The sequence below is a fragment of the Galeopterus variegatus genome, unplaced genomic scaffold (genome assembly GCF_000696425.1).
Source record: "Galeopterus variegatus unplaced genomic scaffold, G_variegatus-3.0.2 Scaffold5318, whole genome shotgun sequence".
Classification (NCBI taxonomy): Eukaryota; Metazoa; Chordata; class Mammalia; order Dermoptera; family Cynocephalidae; genus Galeopterus; species Galeopterus variegatus.
In genome coordinates this window covers 107,388-114,464 of record NW_007731429.1, presented here as the reverse complement: position 1 = coordinate 114,464, position 7,077 = coordinate 107,388, and positions in this window count along the sequence as shown.

Below are 7,077 nucleotides of genomic sequence, written 5' to 3'. Positions count from 1 at the left end.
AACTGTCCATGCTAAAGATATACTGATTCCTTTTTATTTTGAGCACTATTCCAGAAGGTCTGAATCTGGATCATGTTTGACATTTGTCATTCCTATCATGTATCTCCAGCATGACAGCTTTTCTTCCTCTTTTCTCACCAGCCCAGTCCCCTGTCTCCTGGTGCCTCTTAATTATAGTTAGTCACATAATGTTGGCCGACACTACACTTGCACATATAGGGAAAATGTGGCTACTTGATTTTCTATTATAAGAAAATCATAATCTGATGAATCTTTGTGAGTCCCCATCTTCTTGAGAGGTGGAGAAGAAAACTTAAACTTAGCTATTAATGACCTACAGTCGTTTTGAACTTAAAGAGACTCCCTTCACTCATTTTGGAGACATCAAATCTCTTGAATTCAGTTCCTGCCCCCTACTCTTTCCTAATATGATAAAGCTTCCAGTGACCATCATGTTGAAGGAGGGGAGAAGGAAGACTCGGGATCATGTGCTGTTATATGGATCTTGGATCCCTGCTGCCTCTCCTGCAGGATGGATTGCTGCAGAACAGTGGGTCCCATCTGGTCTTTTGGAGCCTGTGGTCCTGATCACTTGTCCTTGAATCACAAGGCCCACACATATGGCCACTTTGACCTGACCCCACAGCCTCTGCCTGTCTGTCTGTAACCCTTAAGTGGGGCATATGGAAATTTACGGGTCCCTGCACCTCACTACTTGCTGTGGAGTGTTGGGGGCTCCTCAGACCCCTCCGTCTTGCTGCTGCTTCCCATGCTTCTTCCCCATCTCCCTGGGACACATGCAGGACTTGTCTTAGAGCTCTGGGGCCTCCTGCACTGAGCCCAGGGAAGCACTGGTGACCTGCCTTATGACCTCAGGCTTCCCTGTACTTTAGATGTTTCTACAGCACCCCTACCTCTGCTACCTAGATTTAGCCCCTGAAGGAGAAAGCAAGGTTTTATGCATCTGGCCTTTGACTGATTTCTGTTTTGTTCTTTCCCACCACCCACTGGGGCTGGAAGGGCTATGCTCTACTTTCTTCTTCCTCTATGGAAAGGACTTCCCCTATATTGTAGTCTCCTTGAAAGTCGTTAAACGTCCTGGCCCAGCCTTAATGGTGGAAGGGCATCCTCTCTACCCTATGGAAGAAATCCTATTATTTGAATTGGCCAAGTATGGTAGGAAGTTCAAGATGACTAGGGACTTGGGATCACAGAAGATAAAAATACCCTGGTTTTTGATAATCCTCAACTATATCCTTTACAAGTGACACAATGTTCTGGATTCATCTAGAAGAAATTCTGTTCCAAGAATTAATCATTCTAATAATAACAGCTAATACCTATTGGCTGCTTATGATATGTCAGGCATTTTTCTAAGACATATTTAATCTACATACACTCCTATGATGTAAGTACTATTGTTATTCTCATTTTACGCACGAGGAACTAAGGCCTGGATAGGGGGTAAAGTATCTTTCCAAATTCACATGGAAAGAATTATTAAAGTAAAGGATTATTATTTGAAGCTGCTTCTGTCTACCGTGAACCCCAGGCTCTTTCAGTCCACCCCTGCCCCTGGCCACTTTCATCCTGCTTGTCAGCACGCTGCCCTGGCCTGCTCTCCATGTGCACACTCTGCATCATATGTGCCCGGCAAACCAAACAATTTGCTATTTCACTTAAATTCCATCTCATTTTCCCTCTTCTAGATCTTTGCTCATTCTGTTCCCTTTTGCCTCTCCTCGCCATTTCTCCTCTTCCAGGGCCCTACCTAACGACCCCCTACCCCAAACCTTCTCTGATCCCCACGGCTGGAAGGAATCTGTCTTCTAAATTCACTCTTCTTTTTGTGCTTACAGTGTCTCTCCATGTCTCAGCTTTGAATTAATCATGTATTATTTCGGGAGTCGACTTGCCACTCAGGCTTGGATCTCCATCATCTCTGTTCCTCTGCAGCCTCCGGCGCAGAGACTGGATTTGTCGGGAAGGCCCTTTTCCTCACACACGGGGCCATCCCTGCAGCACAGTTCAGTAAAAGGATGGTGCTGAGATCTTGCCTAGGAGCTGAATCCAGAGCTTGGAGCCCAGGGTCAGCATTAAGTGAGATTCCAGAGAGTCCTTTCATCTCAGCCTGTAACTCAAATGTGGAAATCCAGCACAAGGAGTCAACAAAGGGACACATGGAGTCAACAAAGGGGCACAAGGAATCAACCAAGGGACACAAGGACCTTGTGTCTGTACAGCTTTGTGTTCCAAGGGCTGACCATCCTGCTGCTTGGGGGCAAAGTCCCCTACCTACTTCCCTGTTCAGTGATAACTTTTCTAAGTTCCAGTGAGACAACCCCTGCCCCCTTAATTTATTATAAATGAAAAAAGTGCCAAACTCATTCTTTCACAACAGTTTATAGCTTGGAAAAATTGTGTATTTTGAGCTCCTTGAATTTCTTACAGGAGTATATGGTTCAAGATTTGTTACTGTTTTCAGTGTTTTTGATTTGGGATCATTGGCACGCTCCATGGCCTAATGATAAAGACACTGAAGGCAGATGGATCTAGTGAGCCTCTCAGGCAGTCATTTATAGAATCAGTGTAGGGGTCTTTGGCGATTAACATGTCACATTCCTGCCACTGGAGGAGCCAGATTAAACTGTGCTGAAAGGAAATATAGACATTTACTACGGGAATCTGGGCTGCCCTGATGACACACTGCCTTATGCAGTGAGATTTCTCCCAGCCTAGGGCTGAGAGTGAAGACCAAGCTTAGCAGAAGATGTCCTGACTGAATAAGCATGTGCCTCACCTACTGGTACCACCACCGGGCACACCAGGGTGTCTGTATCCAGGTCTCTCTCGGGTCCAGTTGCCCAAAGTTCTGCCAGGAAAGGAACAGAGACAGATGTTGTGTTTGTGCTGCTATTTAAGAGGGCACCAACCACTCCAGGAGGTGATGTGTCCCTGGTCAACACACCTCAGGAGAGAGGCTGACCTGGTGATCAGAGGCATGGAATGACCACTACTCCGGATCAGCCAGTGGTAACTTGTGTGAAGATTGCACACTGTGTCTTGGGTGTCCTCAGGTGCGCTTTGTCTTTGAATGTGAGCAAACCCTCTCTCCCACCACCTGCTTTTCCTGGGCTGGGTTGACTCTCATCACAATCTGCTTAGCCATGTAGCTTCAGTGTCACCTGCAAATAGCTCCATGTACATTCAAGTCAAATGCGTGAAGAACCCCCATGGCGGGGGCATTTCTCTCCTTAGTGGTGCTGGTGTACTTCTCTTTGGTTTCCTTGGAATCCTGGAGTTTGGATTATGAAGTGACTTGGATGGGATATACTCTTGCCTGCTGGAGGGAGGAAAGGTATTTTTTCCTTGAAGCTTAAGATTCTTCTGGGGGAAAAAATAGTTTATGGAATGATAGAATTAAAAGGTAAAATGAATCCTTCCATGAACTTTTTAAAAAATAAAATATTAATACTTTATTGTAAATTCCACATAGCCAATTGAATCTCACGGGATATTTAATTGCTTTTTGCTGAACCCTTACAGATAAACTGTGATTACATTTCAACTATGGTTTGAAAAGTGGCATTACATCCTAATCCACTAACTCATTTCCCAGTAAGTTTATTGTCATTCAGTCTGATACATGATCTACTGTTAAACTATTTCTTACCCGGGTACAAATTATATTCATTAAACTTAAACCACTTTTAGCTTCAGCACTAATTGCAAGTTTATGTAATTTAATTTTTTAATTCTTTTTTTTATATATATTTTTTGTGGGGTACAGTGTATTGTTTCAGTACATGCATATCCTGCACAATGATTCCCTTAGGGTAGATAGCACAGTTTTGTCACCATTAGTTCACCCCTAATCTTCCCCCCCACCCCTCCCAGCCTCTAGTAACCATTTTTTACTCTCTACTTTTTTTTTTAAACACACAAAGATTAACATCCTTATTACAAAAAGAACTCTTAAAAATGAATTAGAAAAATCTAAGCAGAAATTTGGTGAAGGACATGAGCAGATAAGTCACACACCCCAAAGAAACACACGTGGTTAAAAAATACATTCTAGGATCTGGTTGCAGGCGGGGGTGGGGCTGACCCAGCCCTGGTCTCCAGGTCCCTGGGCATCAGGCTGGCTCTGTTGCTGGCCTGGATGTGTGGCAGTGGGGGAAGGGCTGAGGCCCCTGGCCTCTGTCTCTCAGGACCTCCCAGGCCGGCATCAGCTGGCTCTGTTTCCATGAACTTTTTGAAATCTCCTCATGTTAGTACGTGAAGAGTTTATTCATTTCTTACAGCTGCACAGTATTCCATACTTTCATAATTTTAAACACTGACCCTTATTAATGAACATTCAGATGGTTGTCGGGCTTCTTCTGTTATAAATAAAGGTGGGAGAAATGTCCTTGTGTACATGTTATTTAGCTCATTGATGAGTTTATCAGTGGGGTGGATGCTAGTTGCTGGGCCGACTTATATGTGGACTTTAAATTTTAGTAGTTTTTGCTATATGGTCCCTCACAGAGGCTATACCACCACTTTACAAAATGGAATCATTCTTTGTGACCCTTTACCAATTTCTTGCTAGTCTCCCCTCCCCCTCATCCTTTCCCACCTCTGGTAACCATAGTCCTGTTTTCTCCTTTTGAAAGTTCAATTCATTATTGTGATTGTTTGTTTGTTTTTCTTTCTTATTTTAGATCTCACATATGAGTGAGGACATGCAGTATTTCTCTTTCTGTGCCTGGCTTATTTCACTCAACATAGTTTTCTCCAAGCTCATCCACGTTGCTGCAAATGACAGAACTTCAGTCTTTTTTATGGATGAGTAATATTCCATTGGGTATATATACACCACATTTTCCTTATCCAGTCATCCATCTATGTACCATTACTTTTCTAATCAATATTTTCTGATTTTTCTGTTTTATTCAAGGTACTTTGCCAGTCGTTGGAAAGTTTAAGAAAAGTATTAATAATGCTGTTGTGGAGTGTTTCAAACTGTGCTGTCATTACCTATTTTCTTGTGTATGTGTTAAAACCGATTTACTAAACCATGATTAACATTTTCATTATATTTTTATTGTGAAAGATTCAAACATGTACAAAGATAGACAGAATGGTAATGAGCCTCCATGTACCCAGCTTCAATAATGACTGACTTATGGCCAATTTTGTCTCATCTATACTTCTAGTAAATACAAGATGTTGTATTATTTCTTCCATAAATATGTCGATATGTATTTGAATGAGAAAGGGTCTTTTTAAAAACTTTATCACAATACCGTTATTCTCTCTCTAAAAAAAAAAAATACTTCTCTCATATTTTAAGTTATCCAATGAGTGTTTAGATTTCTCCAAAGGGCAGATAACCTTTTTATATATTAAGGTTTCTTTGAGTCGAGGTTCAAAAAAGATTCATACATTGTGATTGGTTGAGAAGTCTTTCAATAAAGTCTTTTCAGAAATTTAAAAAAAAATTTTTTTTCTAGGAGGCCAGAAACCAGCTTCAATGGCCCTTTAAGCATTCTTAGCAAGTGTCCGTTCCTTTGGACTCAGGAATGTTGTCACTGAGTGCAGTTCACTCAGAGTGAAAATCGGAGCACTGTTTTGGTTCCAGCAATTGTTAACTGTGCGCCCTTAAGCAAGTTATTACCTCGCTTGGAATTCTGATCTCCTTACTTAGGAAAGGAGTGAGGTGAATTATATGCCCTTAAAAGGCCTTTCCTGGTCTGGGGTCCTATTGGGGTGTGTGTCTGTGTTGTCTTCTTGAGCCCAAGGGAGAGAAAATGGTTAAATTAGGAGGCTATGTTTCAAAGCTGTTGTTTTCCCATAGAACTAGAACTCATTTTAAGTTTTCTAATCACCTTCCATATGTCACATTTTCCCTTGTTCGGTCTGGAATTGGTTTTCATGCCTGAGGGCCTGAAGTCATCTTTTGATTTCTTCAACTTAAGAAGCAACTTATTTTAAATGTCGGATCCTGACAGAAAAAACTCTAATAGCTTCATCACAGAGACATCTTTTCTCTTATTCTGGTTGGGAAACAGATCTGTTTTGCTAAATGAGTTTAATTTTCCAATATAGAATAACAGGTATAAATACCTATAGATCTTAGCACATTAAAAGTATCTTAAGTTTACCATTAATTGGTCTTGAGAAGAAAAGAGAAACACAAGTGCAATTAATTTATTACCTTAATACCACATGATGGGATGAATTGTTTCCATGCAAACAGCAGCTTTCATTTAAACAAACAAGATCATTTTAAAATGAGTGGGTAAGCTTGGAACAGCATAGTGGTCCTCTGCTTATTTGCAGGTGTGAATACACTCCTGGGCTAGAAGCTTGAGGGATGTAACTGAGAAGAGGCTGATTGCTGGTATGAGCTGCCAGTGTTCTAAAAATGCCTTCTATAAGTTCCTTGTCTGTTTCACGGTTGACCTGTTTAGAGGGCTATTACTTCATTTATATCTAGATATACTAACATGATATAAAAGATTAGCTGGAAAAACACTTGAACACATGTGTTGATTACTTCATTTGATAACAGCATGACACTACTATTTACTGGAAAACAAGAAGTACACACTGATATTTACAAAAGTTTTTTTCAGTTAAGTTTAAATGAAAGGAGAATGATACATTTTAAAATAAAAAGGAAAAGGGGATAAATTCTGTGGACAGACTCGATTGGTACATGGTCTACTCCTAAACAGTCTTCTCATTGAAAGAGTTAGGACAGAGTAATAAATAAAAATACAATTACTATTATATTTGTAAAAATGTAGATAACCCAAAATGCTTACTTGCCTGGCTTTGGAATGATGCATTGTGTAATTTCGTAAAATCAGAATTTATAAGTCTTTTTGCTCAGGCTAAAATTACAGTGAGTTTGCATTTTCTGAGGGTACAATGATTGGGTTGAAGGTGGTGATGGAAAAAAATGCCGGTTGAAACTTCACTGTTGGAGAAACAAGCCAACAAATAATTTTTTTAAAAAGCCAAACAAGGGCCGGCCCGGTGGCGCACTGGATAGTGCGCCGCTTGGGAAGCGCAGCAGCGCTCCCG